Raw genomic sequence first — 16,339 nt, 5'->3', positions numbered from 1 at the left:
TTCCGGAGCTCGAGACGCAGGGGGTGTGGGCGGGGCGGGAGAGGGCGGGGCAGCGTGCCCACGTGACTCGCGAGAGGTTTCACAGCACGTGGTGAGCGTTGGCAGGTGAAGGCGCAACCCCCGAAAGTTGCTCGCGTTCAGCACTGCCGGCGGGAAGGGCCTTTCCACTGGAGGGGGGCTCTTGTGTGTTAAACAAAAAATAACAACAACCCACCCCCCCACTTCTTACAACCTTAATACAGGTTTTTTTGGGGGGTTAGGGGCCGTCCATAAATGACGTCACGCGATTTTGGACGATTTTTGACACCCCCCCCCCTCGTCACACGGCGTCACAAAAAGTCAGACCCCCCTCAAATATGACGTCACAAAGCTCTGCCCCCCCCCCCCCAATAAAATATATGAAACATGCTTCAAATCGCTTTAAACTATTGTCACTTTAGTGCGTATTTAATGTGCCGCTGCACTCTGATGTTGTAGGAGAAAACATTGATTAAAAAAAGTATATTTAATTAAGTAGAACGTGTTGTCGAAATGTATTTAAAGTTGCGCATTTTGATAGGCCATTGCAAGTGTTTGTTCGAAAGGAATAGATGTAAGATGCATAGAACATCTGTAGGCTGTGCTAGTTTACTTGTTAGGAAGCCATGCTTGTAATTATGCATGTTAAAAAAGATAGGTCCACCCGGATTGTGGATTATGGCTACTAGTATAAGTACAGGCAATGCAAGTAAATTCACGTGATGTTTGAATCTCTTTTAGCTGTTTGAAAAACATATTGGCCCTTAGGATTTCAATTTGCGCATATAAAAAAGAAATAATATGAAAGTATTTTTACAGATTTTTTATAAACATTGTCGTAATTTAAATGCGCTAACAAGACTAAACCTTGAATCACATCCAAAAAAAGGAATCTGTGTCTGTAATGCCCACAATTTATAAATAATTCCAGTATTGTATCCCTATTGTACACATACATGATTTCTGTCTTTGTTTTGTACTTGTAATATGTTGGATAAACATGTTGAGACAAAATTGCACCAATACATGTTAACCTGCTGTTCCTTTTCATGGTTCTTATCTTTTTCATGGTGATCGGTTGACTTAACGTAAGTTAATTGTGGCACCACGAAGGCATGATATTGAGTGGATTAGAAATAGAAAAGTTATGGCAACAGACATTCAATATAAGTATTTTATTTAGTAAATCCAAATCATTTTTATCCAGATATTTAGTAAGCTTATATCAATTTCACCCAGACAATTAGTAAATGTAAATCAATTTCACCCAGATCATTAATACATATTAATCAGATTCCACCAGGTATTTAGTAAATCTAAATTATCATTGCTCAGATATTTAGTAAATATAAATCACTTTTCCTTGTAAAATCTATTTGGATTCACACAATTTTTTTAGGCTATATAACTCATCATTTGGCATCCTATTACTAAATCCAACACATTTTAACTGTTGCTTTTATTACCATGTACTTATTTTTAATTATTATTTTTTAGTTAATTTATTCAACACTTTTTATTCAAATTTATAGTGCTTAAAATCTATTCAATTATATTACGTGTCACTTTGTTGCCATAATTTTTTTAAGTAACAATGGGTCACATTTTTTACAGTGTGGTTTATACTTGAATGCGCAGTGCACCAACCACTGCGCCACCGCTCACCCAGGTGAGACATTTGAGAATTGCTGAATACAAACGCAGAGATGCTGAATAAAAACGCAGAGATGCTGAATACAAACGCAGAGATGATGAATACAAACGCAGAGATGCTGAATACAAACGCAGAGATGCTGAATACAAACGCAGAGATGCTGAATACAAACGCAGAGATGCTGAATACAAACGCAGAGATGCTGAATACAAACGCAGAGATGCTGAATACAAACGCAGAGATGCTGAATACAAACGCAGAGATGCTGAATACAAACGCAGAGATGCTGAATACAAACGCAGAGATGCTGAATACAAACGCAGAGATGCTGAATACAAACGCAGAGATGCTGAATACAAACGCAGAGATGCTGAATACAAACGCAGAGATGCTGAATACAAACGCAGAGATGCTGAATACAAACGCAGAGATGCTGAATACAAACGCAGAGATGCTGAATACAAACGCAGAGATGCTGAATACAAACGCAGAGATGCTGAATACAAACGCAGAGATGCTGAATACAAACGCAGAGATGCTGAATACAAACGCAGAGATGCTGAATACAAACGCAGAGATGCTGAATACAAACGCAGAGATGCTGAATACAAACGCAGAGATGCTGAATACAAACGCAGAGATGCTGAATACAAACGCAGAGATGCTGAATACAAACGCAGAGATGCCCTATTCCCGAATGTGTTGTGCGAAATGCAAAGCCTGTATTGTTTTCGTGATTTGGGGGAATAGATAGACGGCGTTACTCACGTGATGTACAACATCTGAACACTGAACGCATTACAGCTTGTGTACATATGCATCCATTTATGTTAATCCACTACGTGCCGTGTTAGGGCCTTCTCACACCGTGTGAGTCGTGGGAATTATTAGACCAAACTTCGCCACGCTGTTCAGGTGCAGGTTGGTGCAGGTGCTAATCATAGATGTGGGAGCATAGCAATACTACTCAGTGCTGTACAACAATACATGTGTCTGCATTTCTGCTCACCACGTAGGCCCGCAGCCTCTATAACACCCGATACTCTTTGATTCTTTCGGTAAAGTCGCGTAGGTATAGCAGTTCCACTGCTGGATTATATTGTTTTCCGCCTGAGGATGACCGCTTGTGTTGCGGTCGAAACGTCGGGATTTATTGTATTTTCTACCTACGTGACTTTACCAAAAGAACCAAAGAGTATGGATTCCTGCAGTCACGAAAGCTTCAAATCTACAACACCTGTTATGCATGATAGTCGCCTATCCAACCACTATCTTGCCTTGCACATGCTTAGCTTGCGAAATCTGACGGGATTGGGTGCATTCCAATTGATGTGGTCATAAGCGTGCGTAGCTTGTACGATTTGGAAATTAGCATCGCAATTCCCTATGCGCCGCATAATATCTGGGAGATACAAGCCCAGCATCATGAACAATTTACAGTGACAATTCATGAGGTCTGATCCTGCTTGCCAACACGCAATCTGTTTCCAGAATTGTGACACTTGTCAACACACAAAATGTCATTCCACTGCCAAGGATTGTAGAAAATGTGCTGTCTTAACATTAGTTTATTGTTGTAATAAATAATATGCAATGCTCTGCTCCGCGACCAAAAAATCAAATACCGTGTTGGTTCATCAACCTATCCAAATTTTGGAGCCAAAGTTATCCAGCAGCATTTGATTTAATGGAAAGTCGTGGCCTGGGTTTTACTTGCTCGGAGGCCACAACAATGCTGATGAAGACTCAACATGTCTAATCTGGATTTAAAGCTTTCGTGACTGCAGGGATTCATCATCTTGGTTCTTTCGGTAAAGTCACGTAGAAGGGAAATAATAAAATAATAAAAATAAAACATAATACAATAATTCTCACGACGTTTCGGCCACAACGCAAGCAGCCGTCCTCAGGTGAAGAACAAGTCTGTCAGACGCTGTCTTCCCGACAGACTTGTTCTTCACCCGAGGACGGCTGCTTGCGTTGTGGCCGAAACGTCGTGAGAATTATTTAATTATGTTTTATTTTTATTATTTTATTATTTCCCTTTTACGTGACTTTACCGAAAGAACCAAGATGATGTCTAATCTGGTCTTGGGGTTTAATGACTATATACACTTTGCTGGGATATGTATATTGATCCAGACGACACCTACCAATAGATCTAAATGTTTTATCTTTGGTGGAAAAATACACCCTTGTGATTAAGACACAATAGGTTTCCATACAAATTCAAGCAAGGTAACATGCAATCTGATTACACAAGCCTGTTTTACGTTTCTTTAATTTGTAGCGGTTTCCCCCAATTTTGTCTCAATTGTACTATCGATACGATAGCATGAGACAAATATTAAATTCGGGACTCTCGGAGAGACACGTGTTATAAAGATCACAGAACTACCGTGTGGTATAAATTCAAGCGACGTCTGATCACTCAAGGGCTCTTCACTCTCCGCTCCCACCCTGCTACACGGAGTAATGTTGGTCGCAAACCGGATTTGTGCAAAAAGTAAATATTTAGAGGGTTTTTTTTAATCGTTGGTTACCAGGCTGAGACCATCAGCTCGCAACAATTGAGAATAATTGGCGGTTGCCTACCATAGAACCCATGATCTCAGCGGTGCCATATCGGTGCTGATTCCCTGGGCTTGATAAAAAAAAAACACATTCCTGCGGAGGGAGCTGGTATGAACGTTGGGTTGCTCGGTCAATGGCCAGAGTCAACGGCGGCGTGGTGTATTCTGCAAATATGCCCGACTGTGAGGGCGGGCACAAACCGGCGTGAGTAGGTTAAACGTTGAGTTTTATAAGGGCACCACGGGGTGACCAGCCCCTCCCCACCCAGCCCCACCCCTCCCACCCCCACCCAGCCCCACCCTCCCCACCCAGCCCCTCCCCACCCTCCCCACCCAGCTCCTCCCCACCCTCCCCACCCCACCCAGCCCCTCCCCACCCTCCCCACCCCACCCAGACCCTCCCCACCCTCCCCACCCCACCCAGCCCCTCCCCACCCTCCCCTCCCCTCCCCACCCACCCAGCCCCTCCCTGCCCACCCAGCCCCTCCCTGCACGACGGACGGACATAATAATCTCCTGTGGGCTGGTGTAACCAGAGGTTCCTACCAGTAAAAATCTGATTTGCCAATACCTGGACATATACTGTATTGGGTGTATGTTCCGCCAGAGGGCGCAATGAAACATATGGCGCCGTACTCACAAACCCTCAGCGTTGACCACTTACTATATATACTGGACTGTAACAACCTGTGTATACTGTTGACAGCCTGACTGCCGGTGTTGTGACAGTGTAAGCGGCTGGTGATGGTGTGTTTGACTGCGATGGTGCGTGTATAAAAATGTGTGTGATGATGATGTGTTGATGATGGTTCCTGCCTGTGATGGTGTGCGTGTGAGAGTGATGGTGTGGGTGGTGGTGATTATATTTGCCTGTGATTGTATGAGAGTGATGGTGCGAGTATTGGTGATGATCTCTGTCGGTGATGGTGTGTGAGTGATGGTGCGGGTATTGGTGATGATCTCTGCCTGTGATGGTGTGAGAGTGATGGTGCGGGTATTGGTGATGATCTCTGTCTGTGATGGTGTGTGAGTGATGGTGCGGGTATTGGTGATGATCTCTGCCGGTGATGGTGTGAGAGTGATGGTGCGGGTATTGGTGATGATCTCTGCCGGTGATGGTGTGAGAGTGATGGCGGGGGTATTGGTGATGATATCTGCCTGTGATGGTGTGAGAGTGATGGTGCGGGTATTGGTGATGTTCTCTGTCGGTGATGGTGTGAGAGTGATGGTGCGGGTATTGGTGATGATCTCTGCCGGTGATGGTGTGAGAGTGATGGTGCGGGTATTGGTGATGATCTCTGTCGGTGATGGTGTGAGAGTGATGGTGCGGGTATTGGTGATGATCTCTGCCGGTGATGGTGTGAGAGTGATGGTGCGGGTATTGGTGATGATCTCTGTCGGTGATGGTGTGAGAGTGATGGTGCGGGTATTGGTGATGATCTCTGCCGGTGATGGTGTGTGATTGATGGTGCGGGTATTGGTGATGATCTCTGCCGGTGATGGTGTGAGAGTGATGGTGCGGGTATTGGTGATGATCTCTGCCGGTGATGGTGTGAGAGTGATGGTGGGGGTATTGGTGATGATCTCTGCCTGTGATGGTGTGAGAGTGATGGTGCGGGTATTGGTGATGATCTCTGCCGGTGATGGTGTGTGCGTGATGGTGCGGGTATTGGTGATGATCTCTGCCTGTGATGGTGTGAGAGTGATGGTGCGGGTATTGGTGATGATCTCTGCCGGTGATGGTGTGAAAGTGATGGTGCGGGTATTGGTGATGAACTCTGTCGGTGATGGTGTGTGAGTGATGGTGCGGGTATTGGTGATGATCTCTGCCTGTGATGGTGTGAGAGTGATGGTGCGGGTATTGGTGATGATCTCTGCCTGTGATGGTGTGTGAGTGATGGTGCGGGTATTGGTGATGATCTCTGCCGGTGATGGTGTGTGAGTGATGGTGGGGGTATTGGTGATGATCTCTGCCTGTGATGGTGTGTGAGTGATGGTGCGGGTATTGGTGATGATCTCTACCGGTGATGGTGTGTGAGTGATGGTGGGGGTATTGGTGATGATCTCTGCCTGTGATGGTGTGTGAGTGATGGTGGGGGTATTGGTGATGATCTCTGCCTGTGATGGTGTGTGAGTGATGGTGCGGGTATTGGTGATGATCTCTGCCTGTGATGGTGTGTGAGTGATGGTGGGGGTATTGGTGATGATCTCTGCCTGTGATGGTGTGTGAGTGATGGTGCGGGTATTGGTGATGATCTTTGCCGGTGATGGTGTGTGAGTGATGGTGGGGGTATTGGTGATGATCTCTGCCTGTGATGGTGTGTGAGTGATGGTGCGGGTATTGGTGATGATCTCTGCCTGTGATGGTGTGTGAGTGATGGTGCGGGTATTGGTGATGATCTCTGCCGGTGATGGTGTGAGAGTGATGGTGCGGGTATTGGTGATGATCTCTGCCGGTGATGGTGTGAGAGTGATGGTGCGGGTATTGGTGATGATCTCTGCCGGTGATGGTGTGAGAGTGATGGTGCGGGTATTGGTGATGATCTCTGCCGGTGATGGTGTGAGAGTGATGGTGCGGGTATTGGTGATGATCTCTGCCGGTGATGGTGTGAGAGTGATGGTGGGGGTATTGGTGATGATCTCTGCCGGTGATGGTGTGAGAGTGATGGTGGAGGTATTGGTGATGATATCTGCCTGTGATGGTGTGAGAGTGATGGTGCGGGTATTGGTGATGTTCTCTGTCGGTGATGGTGTGTGAGTGATGGTGCGGGTATTGGTGATGATCTCTGTCGGTGATGGTGTGAGAGTGATGGTGCGGGTATTGGTGATGATCTCTGCCTGTGATGGTGTGAGAGTGATGGTGCGGGTATTGGTGATGATCTCTGTCGGTGATGGTGTGTGAGTGATGGTGCGGGTATTGGTGATGATCTCTGCCTGTGATGGTGTGTGAGTGATGGTGCGGGTATTGGTGATGTTCTCTGTCGGTGATGGTGTGTGAGTGATGGTGCGGGTATTGGTGATGATCTCTGTCGGTGATGGTGTGAGAGTGATGGTGCGGGTATTGGTGATGATCTCTGCCGGTGATGGTGTGAGAGTGATGGTGCGGGTATTGGTGATGATCTCTGTCGGTGATGGTGTGAGAGTGATGGTGCGGGTATTGGTGATGATCTCTGCCGGTGATGGTGTGTGAGTGATGGTGCGGGTATTGGTGATGATCTCTGCCGGTGATGGTGTGAGAGTGATGGTGCGGGTATTGGTGATGATCTCTGCCGGTGATGGTGTGAGAGTGATGGTGGGGGTATTGGTGATGATCTCTGCCTGTGATGGTGTGAGAGTGATGGTGCGGGTATTGGTGATGATCTCTGCCTGTGATGGTGTGAGAGTGATGGTGCGGGTATTGGTGATGATCTCTGCCGGTGATGGTGTGTGAGTGATGGTGGGGGTATTGGTGATGATCTCTGTCGGTGATGGTGTGAGAGTGATGGTGCGGGTATTGGTGATGATCTCTGTCGGTGATGGTGTGAGAGTGATGGTGCGGGTATTGGTGATGATCTCTGTCGGTGATGGTGTGAGAGTGATGGTGGGGGTATTGGTGATGATCTCTGTCGGTGATGGTGTGAGAGTGATGGTGGGGGTATTGGTGATGATCTCTGTCGGTGATGGTGTGAGAGTGATGGTGGGGGTATTGGTGATGATCTCTGTCGGTGATGGTGTGAGAGTGATGGTGGGGGTATTGGTGATGATCTCTGTCGGTGATGGTGTGAGAGTGATGGTGCGGGTATTGGTGATGATCTCTGTCGGTGATGGTGTGAGAGTGATGGTGCGGGTATTGGTGATGATCTCTGTCGGTGATGGTGTGAGAGTGATGGTGCGAGTATTGGTGATGTTCTCTGTCGGTGATGGTGTGTGAGTGATGGTGCGGGTATTGGTGATGATCTCTGCCGGTGAGGGTGTCAGAGTGATGGTGCGGGTATTGGTGATGATCTCTGCCGGTGATGGTGTGTGAGTGATGGTTGGTGTATTGTTGATTATATCTGCATGTGATGGCGTGTGCCGTTGATGATCTGTCCACATGTGATAGTCCGGTGTTCTTAACAACGCCTCAGAAGCTTAGGTCATTATAATAACAGCTTCTTAGCCTTAGCTGATGGTGCGGCTGATATTTTTGGCTGGAATGTTTCTACGCCACAATATACAACACTCATGCCAGGCTAGGTGGACTTTAACAAAAGTGACGTGGTAAAAGCATACAAAGATCCCCCGTATAGCCTGAACAGATTGTTGGGGCAATTGCTGTTAAGCGAGTATCACCTACGAAGGCCACTGCCACTGGCACTGTGGCACGCGAGGGGGTAGATGGCCAGCACCAAGCCCGGCCGCCTTTGTCTCCCCAGTGGCGATGCCCACTACACACCTCACCAGGTGCTCATTTGAGGCTGAGTCCGTGAGCGGGAATCGAACCCGGCTCGTCGGTGTCCGTAGCGCTGCGCGCTGACCGCTACAACCACCGCTCCCCGCACACGCGCACAGACACAGACCCAGTCACGCACAGGCAGACCCCATCATCATCCATCAACGGCTCAGCCTCCTCCTCACAGCCTCCCCCCACCACCACCACCACCCCACCGCCTATCCTGGGTCCCGACCTCTCACGGACAAAATCAAGATCAATTGCGGCAATAAAAGCCGGGCGGGCGATGCTCGTAACTCGCGGGCGGGGAAACGTTTTTTTTCTTTAGCGGGGAAACAAAACCCCGACATTGGGATCGTGATCCCTCTCGTCCCTCTCACACACACACACTGAACAATACTAATAACAACAAACAACAACAACACCAACAACAACGGTGATGTGCGTCTCACACACATCTCACGCATGAGGCGTGTGTCTCGAGGCACTTTGGTCTAGTCCTCACTGCTGGGACATCTGTGAAGAAAATAACAAAAAATTGCTTCGTCGCTCATCGGATTCATCCAGTGTAAATGAATATTCTGATTCTGAAAAAATATGCAGAATCTAAATATTCAAATATATTATTGTGAAAAATGTTAAGATTCCGACTTGCTGTGCCCTCTCTCAGTGTAGCTCGCACGGTGCTGTAAAGTGATAGAACGGAGTTGAGGAAAAGGGAATCTTAGAGACATTATTAAGATTCAAATTCCACGCTCGACCCCATGCTAGATCCCGGGCGCCACGGTGGCAAGATGTTAACAACCTCGCGTGGTATACAGGAGGTCGTGGGTTCGATCCCGACCCTGACGCCTGCTGTATGTGGAGTTTGCGGTGTCTCTTTCCCCGTAAGTCGCGTGGATTTTTCTCCAGGTCCTCCGGTTTTCCCCTCCACATTTAGAACCCACGTGCGTTTAGATCATTTGGCTGCTATACATTTCCACGTGATGATAAGCCACTTCGTTGAGCTATCATTTGTGATGGCCAGGTCCCTTCTGTGGGCCTTACCTGGTAAAAATAAAACATAGTTGATATATCGCGCCACAATGCCACAGCAGATTATCACGCATTGCCCGTGCGTGAGAATTACCCATCACATAATACTGTACACACATCTCGGCCAGGCTTCCCAAGAGTGTTTGGAAAATGCAGAGGTTATCATTTCCGCTGGTTTCTCACGCAGCCACGAGTAAACCGCACTTCAAACACTGCACACTCACGTATTGAAAACAAGTCGGCGATTTATTCTCGCTCTAAATTAGCACGCGGTGCTTAGCGGCTCCCGTTTAAAGCCCTGAAGCCAGTTGTGGATGTCCACGTTTTTATGGCAGACTTGAGTCTATCTATAGGACAGCGGCTCTTGACTCCCACCTCACCCCCCTCAAAGTGGCACTAACTTTCTTCGACCCTGGTGGGATGATGGGCTAATCGTCTTATTACATGCATTTTTTGTTATTAACCAGTGCTAATTTATCTGAATTATTTTTGACTCGCTGATAGACTGGAATAAATAAGCATATCCAAGTCAGTGTATGACGTCTGGCCAATGCAACGACCAACGTTGACCGAACGTTTGCATTTTTACTGGGTAAGTAATTAAATATTGGCTTTCCAGACCCACATTACCAAGCAACATTTGTTCAATTAAACAAGCGAACGATGGAGCGGTTCGACCTTCTGAGTCTCATCAGCAGAGTTAGGCTTGTTATTGGCAAGAGCACTCCGTATACAATACGCCAGAGGTGTGGACTCGAGTCATGTGACTTGGACTCGAGTCAGACTCGAGTCATGAATTTGATGACTTGCGACTCGACTTGGACTTGCATAACAATGACTTTGTCCCACCTATGAGATGTGGACTCGAGTCATGTGACTTGGACTCGAGTCAGACTCGAGTCATGAATTTGATGACTTGCGACTCGACTTGGACTTGCATAACAATGACTTTGTCCCACCTATGAGATGTGGACTCGAGTCATGTGACTTGGACTCGAGTCAGACTCGAGTCATGAATTTGATGACTTGCGACTCGACTTGGACTTGCATAACAATGACTTTGTCCCACCTATGAGATGTGGACTCGAGTCATGTGACTTGGACTCGAGTCAGACTCGAGTCATGAATTTGATGACTTGCGACTCGACTTGGACTTGCATAACAATGACTTTGTCCCACCTATGAGATGTGGACTCGAGTCATGTGACTTGGACTCGAGTCAGACTCGAGTCATGAATTTGATGACTTGCGACTCGACTTGGACTTGCATAACAATGACTTTGTCCCACCTATGAGATGTGGACTCGAGTCATGTGACTTGGACTCGAGTCAGACTCGAGTCATGAATTTGATGACTTGCGACTCGACTTGGACTTGCATAACAATGACTTTGTCCCACCTATGAGATGTGGACTCGAGTCATGTGACTTGGACTCGAGTCAGACTCGAGTCATGAATTTGATGACTTGCGACTCGACTTGGACTTGCATAACAATGACTTTGTCCCACCTATGAGATGTGGACTCGAGTCATGTGACTTGGACTCGAGTCAGACTCGAGTCATGAATTTGATGACTTGCGACTCGACTTGGACTTGCATACCAATGACTTTGTCCCACCTATGCAATACGCCAATATGATTAAAGCAATATATCTTCTTGGTTCTTTCGGTAAAGTCACGTAGAAGGGAAATAATAAAATAATAAAAATAAACATAATAAAATAATTCTCACGACGTTTCGGCCACAACGCAAGTAGCCGTCTTCAGGTGGAGAACAGGTCTGTCAAGTAGACAGAGTCTGAATGGCACGCTGTCTACTTGACAGACCTGTTCTCCACCTGAAGACGGCTGCTTGCGTTGTGGCCGAGACGTCGTGAGAATTATTTTATTATGTTTATTTTTATTATTTTATTACTTCCCTTCTACGTGACTTTACCGAAAGAACCAAGAAGATGAATCCCTGCAGTCACGAAAGCTTTAAATCGAAATTTAAGCAATATACTTCCCCATTGTGGTCCATGGTGATGCTGACACAGTAAACATAGAATATTAGACCAACGTTCATCCGACGTCGCCCGACGGTTCCAACCACACGTCGTTGGCCCAACGTGGCATGTTTACTCGGTAATTAGTTTGTTCTAGATTTGAACCTTTCGTGACTGCAAGGAATCATATTCTTAGGTTTTTTCGGTAAAGTCAAATAAAATAAAATAAAACAACATTTTATTTTATTTTATTTTCATTAATTTTGATGGTTTACCTACGTGACTTTACCGAAAAAACCTAAGAATATAATTAGTTTGTGCATATTAATATAGCTGGTTACAGGCAGTCATGAAGTTACTAATTCAATCGTCATTTTAAAGTGCATGTTGAAGACCTCTGTCCACTCCACCCATGACGAGTGGCTGCCACATCCATCCGCTACGTTCCTCCGTCACGCCAAACACTCATTGATAGAATTGTCCAAACATTCAAATTGGCCCTTTTGAAAACTATTCCTGAGACACCGATGCAGCTTTCTTCCATACAGGTAGTTGTTTTTATCTTACCGCAAAGCTCACTGCTTTTCCCATTCAACAAACCGCTTGTGTATTCAGTGTATATAATATTGAGATGTCCTTGCGTCTAGATGCTTAATGAGTTAAATTGTGTCATATCTTCCGCTGACATTAACTCCATGAGCCTTGAGAATTAACATCGGCTCCTACAGAATATCTCCATTGCAGTCTGGGTTGGAATCTTGGGGATTCAAAGTGACTCCTAAGAATATTGGGTACGTCAGCTTGGCTGTCCGAGCCTCAAGGTTTAATAGGCCAAATTAAGCCGACACATTCTGGTGGTTCCATGTGTCCCCGTGAGCCGAAGTTTTAACAATGTGACCCAAAGGATCATAAGTGGTTTAATCTACTTGTATACGCCTCATAAATTAACTATGAAACATACCATTTTCAGGGATTTTTTTTGGCGTGTGTTGTATCATTTATACAATAATGCAATGTATTCATTAATTTATCTCGGAGAGCCTCACAGTCTAAGGCAGGGGTCGGCAACCTGCGGCTCCGGAGCCGCATGCGGCTCTTTTGAACCTTGACCGCGGCTCCGGGGCGGATGCTAGCGAGGGGAGGAGGCGCACTGTGACACCTGCTCTGGCGTTGCCGCTGCTGACAGGTCGCCGCTCCGCTCCACACTGCCCGCCCGGTGACAGGCAATAACGTTGCCGTTGCTTTGTCACATGTTTGGAAGAAGTAAAAACCTTCCTGGGCAGCAAAGAGCTCACCTTTGCTGAGCTGGAACAGCCAGAGTGGCTGGAAAAATTACATTTTATGGTAGACATGACAGCACATCTAAACACGCTAAATACAACCCTTCAGGGGAAAGGAGGCACAGCCCTGCACATGCTGGAGGAGGTTTTGGCATTCGAGCGCAAGTTCACAGTGTTTGTCAAAGATTTACAGAGAGGTACACTGTCTCACTTTCCCTCTTTGAGAGAGTTCAAACAAAGTCATGATACGATAAATTTGGAATATTTCAAGTCTGCAATCACCACAATGCAAAGTTCGTTTGGGAAACGATTCTGTGAGTTCAGAGAGGAAAAAACGACATTATCCTTCCCTGTCACTCCCCTGGCGATCGATCCATCCCTATTGAATATGACTGCATTTGCAGGTGTAAGTCAACCTGATCTTGAGATGGAACTGGCCGATATAGCCGACAAAGATATATGGGTGTCCAAGTTCAAATGCTTGACCGCTACTCTTGAGGATGTTGCCCGTCAGAAGGCCATTCTGGCTCAGAATCATAAATGGAGTGATATTGAAAACCTTCCCAAACAGGACAAACTTGTATTCGAAACATGGAATGCCATCCCCAACACATGCATACTTTTTCATAAACATGAAAAAGTATGCATTTGGAGTCCTGTCGATCTTCGGCTCCACATATGTATGTGAGCAGGTCTTCTCCAACATGAACTATATTAAAAACAAACATCGATCACGCCTCACAGATGACAGCTTGCAAGCCTGTGTGAAAATGAAGGTGACGTCTTACAGCCCTGATGTGCAGACACTGTGCACTGAGGTTCAGGAGCAAAAATCCCATTAACCAGGTAATTTAGCTATTAATTTGCAAAAATATATTTTACATTGTTAAGTGAAAAAGTCCTTTTTTTATTCAGATTGACAGCTGACTGCACGATCCTGTATATAGCAATAAGGTAAGAAACAATATATGCAGTGTTATATTTGTTTTAAATGTTGCAATGGTTTTGCGGCTCCCAGTTTATTTTTTCCTTCGGAAACGGGTCCAAGTGGCTCTTTATGTCTTAAAGGTTGCAGACCCCTGGTCTAAGGGATAGAAAATCGGAGTAGTGCAGTGAGTACCAGAAGAAAATCCACCACGATGAGAAGAAGGTAAAAAAACACTTAAAGATCCGCACAAATGGTTTCATAAATCTACTTCCTGTATTGTGATCTCGTGGTGTTTCGGACTTTCACAAATGTTAGTGAGCCACTAACCAGCCCTTGCCTCCAAAGCACTGGCTAAGAACCGTGTCATGATGTTATGCATCTTGTCGGGCATGCTTTAGTTTAGCTCCGTGAGCCTTGGGCACTTCTCCAGAATCCTGAGGCTCCTGTTATATTTGCCCTGGTGGACCAGGATGGAATTTTGGACGGGGTTTCTGCGTAATGCCTTGCGGTGTAAATATGTTTGACCGCAGCGCGTGGCGGCTTCAGTGAGGCATGAGGAACAACTGGTGAGAGACCATCAGGGCAGAGAGCGCGGAGAGTGGGGAGAGAGCGGGGGAGAGGCAACAGGGAGGAGAGAGAGAGATGAATAGGACAGAGAGAGAGAGATAGGCGTTAGAGGGAGAGAGAAGGGAAGGGAGGGAGTGGAGCTAGATATAGATTTTTAGAGAGGGAGAGGTGCTTACAGGGAGGGATGTAGAGTGGTAGAGAGAGAGGACGAGAGATGCAGGGAGGAGAAACTGAGCAGAGGCAGATAGCGGGAGGGAGATATTGAAAGGGATGGAGATAGGCGACCTCGCGATGGGGAGGATATAGAGAGAGAAAGGGAGAGGCAGGGTGGGAGAAAGAAAGAAACAAGGATGGGAGAGAGATAAGGCGGAGAACAGGGAATCGGCGCTGGGAAAGAGGCAGAGAGGAGGGACGGAGACGGTGGGGGAGTGGGGAGAGGAGAGGGGAGCTCGTTCCACGTGGCTGGGTCCGTCTCGCCACATCAATCCGACACGACCCATGCCCGCGGCCCACAACGCGTGCCTTTTACTCTCCCCCCCCTGACTCGTCTTCTCTTCCTCCTCATTATCATGTGTCTGTCTGTGATATATGTGCGTGTGGCTGCGTGTGGTATGTGTGGGGAGCGGTAGTGTAGCGGTTCGTGCGCTGCGCGACGAACCCGCCGATCTGAGTTCGATTCCCACTCACGGCCAACCCCGGTAACAGCGATTATCTGATCCGGTCCTGCCGCCCCCCCCCCCCTCTAGATCGACTCAGCCTCAAATGAGTATTTGGTGCGATGTGTAAACATTGCCACTAGGGATACAAAGGCGGCCGGGCGTGGTGTTACCCACCCCCCCTCGTGTGCCGTTGCGGGCCTTCAGAGGTGCTCGCTAACAGCACTTGCCCCAACAGTCTTAAGGCTAAAGTCACGTAGAAGGGAAATAATAAAATAATAGAAACAATAAAAAAATTGTTTCTTAATTATTGTTAATAAAATTATTTATTGTTTTATATTTGTAATATTTTTTTTATTTTTGTATTTCCCTGCTACGTGACTTTTACCGAAAGAACCAAGAATACGATTCCCTGCAGTCACGAAAGCTTTAAATCAAAAGTCTTAAGGCTTTATATGTATGCATGTGAGTGACCTCTTGTGTCGTTGTGTTTGCACGTGTGTGTGAATCCGTGCGTGGTATATAGACTGTATACTATACGTGTGGTGTATTGTGCGTGTGTGTGTTTGCAGCGTGTCGACTCAGCGTCTCCACGCCGACACTGGTGGTGTGAAGGCGATCACCTCCCAGCCGTCAGTCAGAGGCAGCCTTAATAGGTGCTCGCTAACAAGCAGGAAGCATGTAGGAGCTGGGAGAGTTGCTATTTGTAGTTTTTTTGGGGGGGGGGGGGGAGTCCCAAGGCGACCTTCGTTTATGTCCACGCTGTCTCTCTCGTCCCCTCTCCCCCCTCCCCTCCTGCCCACCCCCAGCCACGGATTAGGGGCCCTGAAGCGGGGCACCAACATATTTATACCAGGATATGGATGCACCTAGCTTGGCACCAAGCTAGCCGTGCCGTGGTGGTGGTGCTGCTGCTACTTCTCTCTCTCTCTCTCCCACAGACACAGACCTCTCACATTGTCACATCAAAGACAAAGATCATCCCCGTATAGCCTGAACAGACTGTTGGGTGTTGGGGAAAGTGCTGTTAGCGAATACACATGAAGGCCCGCACGGCACACGTGATGTTTACACACCGCACCAGGTACTCGTTTGAGATTGAGTCGACCTCGGGGAGGCTGTGAACTTGGCTCGCCGAATTCGAAGCGCAGCGCGCTAACCGCTCCACTGCCAATCCCCACATTGTCGCATCTCACAACCCTCACCGCCACACCCGACTCACACCTCTCTC

This window comes from Lampetra planeri, chromosome 5, assembly GCF_965212315.1.
Source record: "Lampetra planeri chromosome 5, kcLamPlan1.2.h2, whole genome shotgun sequence".
Classification (NCBI taxonomy): domain Eukaryota; kingdom Metazoa; phylum Chordata; class Hyperoartia; order Petromyzontiformes; family Petromyzontidae; genus Lampetra; species Lampetra planeri.
The sequence above is the reverse complement of the archived record's forward strand: the minus strand, read 5'-3'. Positions refer to the sequence as shown.